Here is an 11200-nt window from a genome sequence, read left to right on the forward strand (position 1 = left end):
AGCCTCTTCCGGGTCTTCCACCTTGGTGTCTTGGAACTGGCAGGACCTCTTTGGCTATGAGGGGCTGCAGGGTTTTCTGGGGCCCTCCCCTCTTGTCCTCACTTACGCTGGGCGTCTTCCAGCTTGTAAAGTGGACCTCATGGCTCCCAAGAGAACATCTTCCTCCCAAGGAAACTGTAGACAATCCTGAAAGCCAAGTGGCCACAGAAAGTCACCCAGGGCACAGGATGACCATAACCCTCCAGCAAATCCGGCCAGAGTGGCTTAGCAATTTCTCTGTGGTTTATACTAATTGGAAACTCACACAAAGCTCCTGCCCACTCAATACTCAATTAGCTGTGTTTTGGTTTGGTTTGTTATTTCACTACCTCTTTCAACCCTTTGTTGCTAAAGTCCTTCATGCTTGGGCCAGTGACTTTGGGGGAAAACCTGGTTCCTGGTGCACCCCACGGAGGCTCCAAAGAGCCAGCCCTCCCTGGGTAAGGTATGGGTGGAGGAGTCTCTGAAAGACACTACAGAGGATTAGGAGGGCTCCTGGGTCCAGGACAGGAGGCTTGTCCTTATCTGGTGAGCCTTCATTTCACCTGGAGTCCTTTGCCTGATGCTCATCTTCTTTTCCAAACTCAAAACACTGGAATGTCTCCTGTCCCCATCCCCACTGCCATTTCTATCCCTGATGCAGTATAACCTTGGCAGTCAACAAGGGACCCAGCCCTGTGTTCTGTTCTCAGTAAATATTTCCCACTATCAGAAGGCCCCAGTCTCATCTGGGCCAGGTGCCCAGAGAAGAAGTGGAACAACCCGGGTTGAACATAAAGAGCACTGGCAAATCTAGATGGGCCTCTTCACTTGACAGCAAAGCCTCCCCAGGAAGTTCTGGGCCCCTCCTGATGATTTGAGAGGTTTGTATTTGTAAGAAGTCTAGGATCTCAACTTGGTTTCCAGCAGGATATGAAAAAAAAAAAGACCCACTTCAGCCAGCAATTCTCTGCAGGGGCCTGAGTCTTCCCAATAGCACAATGGGTGTGAATGCTGCGGGTCTGGTGTGAATCTGGGCTTCCTCAAACTATCTGATGGCCTAGGGCAGGTTTCTACCAAGTAGAAACTGAAGGTCGATTGCTGTGCAGCTGAGTCAGAAAAAGGTCACCTCCAGCTTACCTGTGGGTAGGGAGGGAAGAGATGGGAAAGTGGGACGTGTTCAGGGAAAGACTCATGGGGTAGGAATTGCCAATGAATAGCAGCAGAGGCAATTTGGTTTTGAGATCAGTAAGAGGACTCCCTCTTTATGGATGAGGTAACAACCTCAGAAAGGTTAGGCAGCTGCTTGTGGAACTCAGCCTTGAACATGAGGCTGCCGACCTCCAAAGCTGCAAGCACTTGATTGAAACCATGCTTGAGATGGGCAGATGCCCTGTCAAATGCCAAGCTCCATACATCATCAGGTGTGGCTCTGGCCCTTGCTCCCTGGAGCATCTATATGCTGCTGACAGGCCCTGGGACCTTCCTTCCCCTGACAGGGGACATAGGAAGGTGGGGTCATTTCTTCCTGGTAGGGGTGAGAAAGCTGGGAACATGCCTGCTTCAGAGCTACCCAGAGCAGTGAATTAATTTTCATGGATGGCATGAGACACTGAGGACCCCTGCTGGGAGGATGGGGTAATGCAGCCACAGCTGCCTTGACCCTAGATGTGGAGAGGAGACAGCTTTACCAGGGCCTAAGCACCCAGCTCTGCCACAGCTACTTAGCCCACGTGATCTCGTTTGGTCCCAGAGTCTCTCTGGTGGGTGTCACCCCACCATCCAGGCTCAGAGTGGGTGGTAGTATGTCCAGGTCACGTGGTGGCCAAGAAAAGCTGTCCTCTTGAATCTAGCAGGCAGGCTGCCCCACTCCTCTGTGCCCACTGTACAAAGCCACAGACTTGAAAACTAGAAGTGGCAGTTGTTCACCAGAGGGCTGTCCTCTGTTGGCCCCAGGGGGTGCCATGTGCTGGGGACAACGAGCCGCAGAGTCCCTCTTTCTTCTTTCCCAGCCTCTCTGGGCTCATGCTGTCTAGTGCTCTGGCATTCTGAGCACAGAGCTGGGCTGGCATTGTCTGGGAGTCTCCAGGAAGAAGGCAAGTCCTTCTCCTCTGGAGAGTTCCATCTGAAAGGGATGTCACACTCGTGTTGGTGGATACTTGGCCAGGCCCCTCTTTGGCTGGCTGGGTCTGCACTGGGCCCTTTCCCTGTCACCATAGGCCAAGTACCAAGGGGTGGCATCTTAGTCTGTTCAGGCTGTTGTCACAAACTGGGGAAATTATAAACAACAAAGATTCAAGTCCAGGGAAGGCACTGGCAGATTTTTCTGGGGAGGCCAACTCTGGTTCTTCTCTCCGATGGTGCCTTCTTGCTCTCTGAGGGGTCTCTGGCCTCTTTTACAAGGGCACTCATCCTATCCTTGGGAAGGGGCTCCTCCCTGTGACCTAATTACTTCCCAAAGGCCCCCCTCCTGATAGAACCACCTTAGGGGTTAAATTTCTACACATAAATTTTTGGGGGGACACAACATTCAGACCAAAGCAGCTGGCACAGAGACTAATCCTTCTGCAGTAAGTTGAGGTGGGAGCAGTTTGCAGCAGAGTCCCCACTTCTGGGCACTTCTAGGGTGGCAACTGTGTTCCTGCCCTGCAGATGCAAACTGAATAGAGGTCCCCAGCCTGCATTCCCTCATGAGTCCAAGTTCAGTTTGCGCTGGGCAAAGAGGAGCCCATAGAGGAGGGTGGACATCACCTTGGCCTTTATGAAGTGCATTCTAGGGTCCAGACATAATAAATGTGTGCTGTTGTTTTGTGCTGGATGTGGGGTCGGGGAGCCCCAAGAGAATCAACCAGCATAGCTCGTCCTGGCTTAGGGCTGGGTGCTCGAGGAAGGAGGTGCCCTATAGCTGCTGGGCAGGGGCGAACCAGGTGGTGGGGAGAGAGGTTTCTGGGTTTCTGATACAGGAACAGACAGCCCCTGGGCCCTCATCTCCTGGGGTTCCGGGGGCACACGATGTCTCATGCTACACGCCTGAAAGATTACATAAGGACACCAATAGGTAGAGTCAAGCCAGGCAGTGAAGAGGAGAGAAGGCAAACGTGAGCAGATGGGAATCCAGGGCAGAGGAAGAACTGCAGCCAGGGCTGGTGCTGGCCAGAGAGACAGGGGGCCCACAGGCTACATTGAATTGGGGTGTGAAGAGGAGAGGGAGAAGGGATGCCAGGCCCAGGCAAGGGTGCAGAAGCTGGGGAACAGGAAGCCCTTGACCCATGTCAGGAGCAGGGTGGCTGCTGAGCAGGGCTGGAAAGAACTGGGCAGTTCTGGGCTCATGGAAAAGAGTCAAAAGTCCTCGGGCAGGAAGCACAGGTGGCAGGCACTGTGTGGCTTCCCTCTAGCTAACCCAAGGGCAGCTGTCGCAGCTCCTGCCTGCTAGGAGACGGTCCTCACTGCCCAGGGTGGGGGCCCAGCACCTCTGCATGGCAGCTCAGCACCCGCCCAGCAAGTTGCACCAGGAATTTGGCCCAAGTTGAATGAAACCTCAGGAAACGTGAACTCCACAGAGCAGGCGGGGCCAGTGGGTCCTGGGAATGCAGTCCTAGCAGGTTTGGGGCTAGGCAGGGGCTCCTTTTCTTGAGATTTCACTAACAACACCCTCAGATAGCCTTCACCACACAGCAGGCCTCCTGAGATGCCCAGCTGGCTGCTGAGAAAATACCAGAAGTGAGCAGCCACGCCCCAGAACCAGCCTGACCCCAGGCTTCTCCTTCTCAAGCATGTACTTGGGCCTTTCTCTAAAACCCTCTGGCTCTGGAACTGACCCCCTCATGCGTGACCAGGGGCCCACCTTCTAGAGAGACCATGTTGCCCTTCGACAGTGGGGGACCTCTGACCTCGCCCTTCTGCCACCGATGGTAACCGTGGACACTCTTGGACTGTAGATTTTTATTTAGTGTTCCTGTTTTCTGTTGGAAAAAAATACTCCCATGCTTGGAAAGCAGCAGAAGAGCACTGGAGGGTGCCCACCCCTTCTTCCAAATCAGGGCAACTGTCTCATCTCTGTAGGTGGTGGTGGTGGTTTTTGTTGTTGTTATTATTATTATTTTAGAATTCATGTAGAGATGGATTCATTCATTCTCTGGACTTCTATTTCCAGGAAGTGATACATCCATTCATTCAGCCTCCAGGTGAAGACCCTCCAAAGCTGCCTGAGCACAGGCCACCAGGCTGGACATGGAGGTGCCTTGGGAGCCTGGGAGGTGACAGCAGGGCCAGCACACCGCAGGCATTTCAGGGTGGGGGCCGTGGAGCCCTGGCGGAGGCTGAGGGAGTGCCCCTTTGGGGAGGTGCCAATGTTTCCTCAGTCCTGAATCAACTTGGAACAGAGTTCAAAGAAGCAAGGAGGTGGTACCAGCCCAGAGGTCCCTGAGTTGACCCACCGGCCCTGGAGATATGGAATGGCATGAGATCAGAAAACAGTAAAACCATAAATCTCAACCAAAGCAGAATCCAAACTTGCTGCAAAAGAATGGAATGTTCTCCTGGGCGTGAGCAGGAGCTTGCTCCCTGGTCTCTGGACACCCAGTGCTGAGCGCACGGGGAGGGCAGTGCATGCTCACTAAAGGACAGGGAGAGAGGGGAAAGCAGGCAAGGGAAGCCCATGACTCCCCGGGGTTTCCTAACCTCCTCACTCTTGTCACCAAGTGTGTTCCTTAGTGATTGCTCCTGACACAACAAATAGGTCAGTTCTCCCAGCTCTAGGGCCTAAAGAGGCAGGAAGAGCTCCCGGCTGCCCCGGGGCTTGTTCTGTGGCTCAGAGCAGCCGAGCTTGAAAGGAAGGGAGGGGCCTCGTCCTGACCCCCTGGATAGCAGAGGAGGCCTCCAGAGGTGCACCCCAGAGGCTCATGGGCGTGGAAGCCCAGGAGGTGGGGGGCCTACAAGGAGAAGGGCTGGGGCCTCAGCTGACCAGCCATTGCACCACCGAGGTGATTTAGACCCACCACCTCTGCCTCACCTTCCAGATCCTGCACCCCCTAGACTGTCTGCAACCCCAGACCCTGCACCCCTAGACTCTGAACCCCCAGACCCTGCACTCCTCAGACTCTGTACCCACAGACCCTGTACCCCCTAGACTCTGCACCCCTAGACTCTGCACCCCCAGACCCTGCACTCCTCAGACTCTGTACCCTCAGACCCTGCACCCCCTAGATTCTGCACTCCCAGATCCTGCACTCCTCAGACTGTGCACCCCCAGACCCTGTACCCCCTAGACCCCACTATCTTCCCAAACCAGCAGTTCCCAGATCTCCTCACTTCTCAGATCCATCAAGTCCCCAAATTCCTTAAAAAATTGGAGAGACCAGATCCCTGGCCCCAGCAGATCCCCTGAGTATGTCACCTCTCCCCACCGTGTCCAATCCACTCAGCTCAGGATGGTCACCAGACCCAGGACCTCTGTGTCTGCACGGGGGGGGGGACACCCTGTGGGGGGTGGGGGTGGAAGACAGTAGACATCTAGATACTGGCAGGAAGGTGGCAGGAGAGTGTCCCTGGGAGGTGAAGAGAGGAAGTCACAGGCCAATATATAAATATAATCCTTTTTTTCTCTTTAAAATAATAAATAAAAGCTTATACATTCTTGGCTAAATAAGCACTAGGAAGCCAGAGCCAAGTGTTTCATGGTGGGGACAGGATTGGTGGGTGAGGGAGTGGGTATAAGCATGCAGAAAACAACTCCAACATAGAGGAGGGGCTCACGGGGGCCCCGTGGCGGGCGGAGCCATTGCCTGGCTTGTTTGGGGCCCTGGGTGCCATCTTCAGCACCACATAGAAATAATGAAATCAAGGTCACTAACAACTAAGAAACACACTAAAGGAGGGGTCACCTCTGCCGCGGCCGCTGCCCCGCTGTGCCACCTCTGCCTGTGGCACAGCTCTGACTGTGGACAGAGACTTTGTACTCAGGGGTCCCTGTTTCTAGGGACAGTCCCCCCCTACTGCCCCACCTCTCACTACAGGCCTGGAGGTATGGCTGGACAGACTGCGGCATGCCTGAGGCCTGGGACGGCTGATAGACCTATGTCCCTGTCCCCAGAGGCCTCCGACCTGGGAGCACCCGGCTCTTAGCTTGCTGGTCTCAGGCCATGGCATGTGGCAGCCCCTGGCTTAGGTTTCCAGAGGAACCTGGCCCCTGAGGTGCCAGGCAGGGCTGAGCCACTCTTCTTACCACGTTGCCCCCCCTCTGGTCCCGTGTTGAAGGCACAGAGACACCTGAGAGCCCTCAGATTCCAGAGTGAGCTCGGGACCTGACTGGCTGTGTCCCTTCTGTTATGTACTCAATATGCAACTTCAGACGAGTGACTTGGCCTCTCTGTGCCTCAGTTTCCTGGTCTATGCAATGGTGACAGTAATCCCTCCGTCACAGGGTTATTGGGGATTAACAAGATAAAACATGTTGAGCAGCCTCTTCGGAGCCCAGGAAGGGTGTGGGCACGGGTGCAGGCACTAGCAGGGCCACAGGTTGACCAGGAACTCATCCCCTTCCCACACACAGGGCCCTTTCACATCGTCCTTGCCCAACAGAACTGCAGAGCCACAGCTGAGGGGTGGGTGCATTGCCAGTGACCACACAGCTCCGTCCACCACTGGCTTCACAGGGCTCCAGGGAGAATTGAATTCATAGAAGCCCCAGGGTTTCCCTCGGCCCAGTGGAAACCCCACCCCATGGGCTCCTTCCTGCGCTGCTCCTGTGCCACCACCTGGCACCATGTCATGGGGTGTGTGGGCAGGTGGCACTGGGCCTCGCCAAGCCTTAGTCACCTGGTCAGCCACCTCTGGAGATGTCACCTGGGTGGCCTCTCCCAGGGTGTTCAGAGCCCTCCAAGTCCACATGTGGGGACCACCCAGGCCTGCTGGAGGCTGCGTGGTCCTGCCTGTCTGGCCTGGCTCCGGTCCTGAGTGGTGCCTTCTACCCAGCAGGCTCCCTTGGCCTCTGTGATGACCTTTGGTTTCCTGCTCTGTCACGGTCACATGAGGGGCTGGGTGGCCTTGCCCACCCTGCCACAGTGCCTGCTGGGAGCAGTGGAGGAGAGTCCTGCTTTCCTGTCCTTGTTCTGCCCTGCTGTCATCTGTCCCCCCTACCCCCAGCTTCCAGTCCTGAACCAGCTTTGTCACCAAGTCCCCTTCCCTCTCCAGATCTCTGGGACTGCACAGTCTTTCTTCTGGTCACTAACTGTAGTGTGATTGCCTCAGGTGACCTGATGAGTAGGGGCTCCCCTTGGTTCAGGGGTCCCCTGCGCTCACTGTTTGTCCCGTGCTATCTCATCTCACTGCCTGACCACTTTTCCTTTAACTGGCAATGTCACCCTTGTAAACAGAAAACACGGTATGTGTCACGGAGCTGAGAATACACGCCTCAGAAACTGGCAGCAGGGCGGAGCCGGGAGATTCTGTGGCCAACCAAGGTCTCCAGGGGGCTGAGAAAGTGTGGAGATGTGTCCCAAGGGCAGCCTGGTAACCACTGGCCTCCACTCTGGCTCTGCCAGCCCAGAGGTGCTGGGCACTCTAGTGCACCCTATAAGGTCCCTGCCCGGGATGAGGTCAAGGTGAGGGACTTGGGCAGGTGCATCTGCAGCTGTATGGGATGCACTTGGAGAAGGGGCAGTGTTAGGGTCTGTAAACAAGTCAGGATGGCACCTGGCATTTTGCCAGAGGGAGTGGTTTGTGAAGTAACGCCAGCAAGACATTAAGTGTGGAGATTCCTTATTGGTTGACTGCTGTATCTATTTTATGCTAATTAAGATAAGCTGTGTGGAATGTATATATACCCCTCCCGTCCTACAATAAAGGGCTCTCACTCCTGCTGCATCAATGTACACAAGTTGCTCGTCACCCCCCCCCCTCGGTTATTTTGCTGCAGCCAGACTGCCGCAGGGCAGAGGCTGAGCCCCACCTGGGGAGGGGTCCTGTCACTCAACTGCTTGTCACCTTGCCTTCTCAAGCTCTTTAAGTGTTGGCAGTCCCAGGGACTTGGGACGGTATTTACAGGCCCTCTCTGTTGTTGTGCTTTGGATCTTCAGTGTCCCAAAGGCCCTATGCTAAGGGCTTGGTCACCCGCCTGGGAAGGGTTGGAAGCTCGGGGCAGGGCCTCATAGGAGGATGGACAGATCTCTGGGGGCTGCCCTTGAAGCAGGGATGGGGCTTCAGCCTCTTCTGAATCTCTCTGCTCCTGACCTCCACAAGGTGAGTAGTATCCTCCACCATGTGGTCCTCACTGCCAGGGGCTGCCTTGCCACAGGCCCCAAAGTGGCAGATCCAAGTAACCATGGACAGAAACCAGGGCCCCCATTGGATGGACCTTTCCCTGTCTGAGTTGGTCTGGGGTTCGTGCTGGGAAGGGGAGCGAGCACACTAGCTCCCCAGGCGCCAGGCCTGGGGCAAATCTCTTTCCCATCCTCTCGGGGTTCTCAGGGCCTGCGGCTCTGGCACCGGGGCTTGGAGCCCGATGGTGGTCACCTGCTTCCCCTCATGGCTGCTCCGCTCCTGTGTGGACGTTTCCCTTCCTTTTTGTTCTGGTCTTCATAGTCACCAAGTTCTTCCTGTGTTGGAAAGCAGGGACAAGTGTGGTGGCTGGCCACCAAACCCTGCAACCCCAACAGTCCCTAAGTCATGGGGAGAAGGGAGGCAGGACACTAGGTTCCTGCCCCTGGGCCCTGTCTGTCACGGCATCCAGTAGTAAAAAATAGTCACTTGGGCTTGTTTCCATCAGCTGCGGCCTGAGTGACCAGGTCTGTAGCAAGAAGAGAATTTTGACTCAAATGAGCAGCAGAGTCCCCAGAGGGCCCCTAGGGCTAAATGCAGAGCAGAAGGCTGGATGGGACCACTGGGTAAAACACTCAGCAGGAGCTGGGCACAGAGGTGAACACCTGTAATCCCAGTGACTCTGGAGGATGAGGCAGGAGGATTGAAATTTTGAGGTCAGCCTCAGCAATTCAGCAAGGCCCTAAGCAACTTAGAGAGACCCTGAATCAAAATAAAAAGTAAAAATGGCTGGAGATGTGGCTCAGTGGTTAAGCACCCCTGGGTTCAATCCCTAGGATGGATGGATAGATGGATGGATGGATGGATGGATGGATGGATAGATAAATGAATAAATAAATAAATAAATAAATAAAACAGAGTTGAGAGTTTGGGGTCTCTGATGATACCTTGGTGGACTCATGAGACGTGGTCAGGAGGGGAGTGTCTGGGTACATTCCCGGGCCATGGTGGAGGTCTGGCAGTTACCGGGCAGCAGGAGGTGGCAGGTGGTCTAGTGCTTTATTAGTAACTGAGGGAAACAGGTGGTAGTGGAGGTCCTGGCCCTGCACACAGACAGTGGTGACATCCATAGGGTTCCCTCAGGCCTGGAATCCCAAGGGCAAATATTTTGGCAGATTCAAGAATTCAAGAGGCTCGTGAACTGAGCCAATGGCAAACTCAGAACCATCACCACATACCCAGTCACCACGGAAGAGAAGCCACTCCTGCTGTGTGCCGCTCCTCAGCTCCTCAAGGACAGGGCGCCTCAGGGGGGCTGCTGGGCTGGTGGCCTCGCTCTCCCGGGGCCAGTTTGCTGGCCTGGGTTGTCTGGGATATGGCTTGGGGTGTCCTCTACAGTGAATGCCCCTGGAGGGGACAAGGACCTCTTTTGTGGCTCTATGGTTTTATAACAAGACTGAGCTGCTGGTGGAGCTGGAAGGAGAGACCGGTTTGGAAGCAGCCGGTGACTCTCAGTCCCAGGTGCTGTGGGTGCACAGTTAGCAGGGCCGGGGTTTGCCCAGGCAGGTCCTGAGAGCTCTGCAGCAGCAGGTCGTCAAACACATGGCCTGATTAGGGCACCTGTTGTTAAGAGTGGGACAAGTTCTTTACCAATTAAAATGTCCACATAACAAGATGGTGAGGTCATGGGCCCCAGAGACAGGCCAGCCCTGCTCAGTGGAATGGCACATGGGCCTCAGCACTCACCACGTTTGATCCAAATCATTTCTCATTTGGAGGATTTGGACCTCTGGATTGCAAACTGATAACATCCGGATCAATTGTCACAAAACCAATAATCGACATAAAATGGTGAGCACTTACACCTGACAGGCTTCTGTTATCTGGTGTTATTTTTCCTCTGGGACATTTGTTACCAAGGAGGTTGTATCAGCCAGCTTTTCATCACTGTAATGAAATAACCTGAGATGATCATTTATCAAGAAAAGAAGTTTGTTTAATTCACAGTTTTGCAGGTTCAAAGGCGTAGTGCTAGCATCAGTTCAGATCTGGCAGAGGCCTTGGGTGGCACATTGCAAGGGGGGACGGGGATTCTGTCTGAGGGTCTGCTCTCTCTGCCTCTCCTTATACAGCCACCAGGGTTCCCTCATGGGGGCTCTACCCAGTGACCTTGCCTAAACCTAATCACTTTCCAAACCCCCCACACTCTAAAGTCCATAGCAGGGATAATTTTTCCACCCTTTTAATTTCGTTAACACATGGCTTCAGGATTTGACCTCTGCCTGAGTTGGGAATGAACCACATTGAAGCCACAGGCGAGGAGCTGTTGGTTCTATCACAGGGGCCTCAGGTTATTCTGGAATGATTTTTTTTTCCAGAATTGGGGATGGAACCCAAGGTCTTGTGAATTCCAGGCAAGTGCTCTACCCCTCAGCCACGTCTCCAGCCTTTGGAATATGATTTTTTTTTTTATCTACTAAGGGAAGCCTTAAAAATCTCTCTTTCCTGGGCTGGGGATATAGCTCAGTGGAGACAGTTTTCCTGGCATGCACAGGGCCCTGAGTTCAATCCCCAGTATTGCAAAGAGAAGAAAGAAAAAAAAATCTCCCTTGTCATCCACACTGCCTGTGGCAATGGCCCTAGGATTCACGATTCCCTGGAGAGGGTCAGAGAGAAAGTCTGATTGATCATCACTCCAAGAGCTCAAACATGCAAGAAGGGTTTTGGGGTGGTGGAAATTTAGGCTCCAGCCACATTCCACTTGCCTAGATGGGCAGGCGTCTGACCCCTGAGACAGTCTATGGTGGTCGCCTGTCCAGCCTCCAGCTCTTCTGATGCAGGGCAGGATGGGAATCCAGGCAGCCAGGGGGGACATCACTAAGAGGTCTCCCATGTGATGAGACGTAGGGACACTGAAGCAGGACCC

This window comes from Ictidomys tridecemlineatus, unplaced genomic scaffold, assembly GCF_052094955.1.
Source record: "Ictidomys tridecemlineatus isolate mIctTri1 unplaced genomic scaffold, mIctTri1.hap1 Scaffold_418, whole genome shotgun sequence".
Lineage (NCBI taxonomy): Eukaryota > Metazoa > Chordata > Mammalia > Rodentia > Sciuridae > Ictidomys > Ictidomys tridecemlineatus.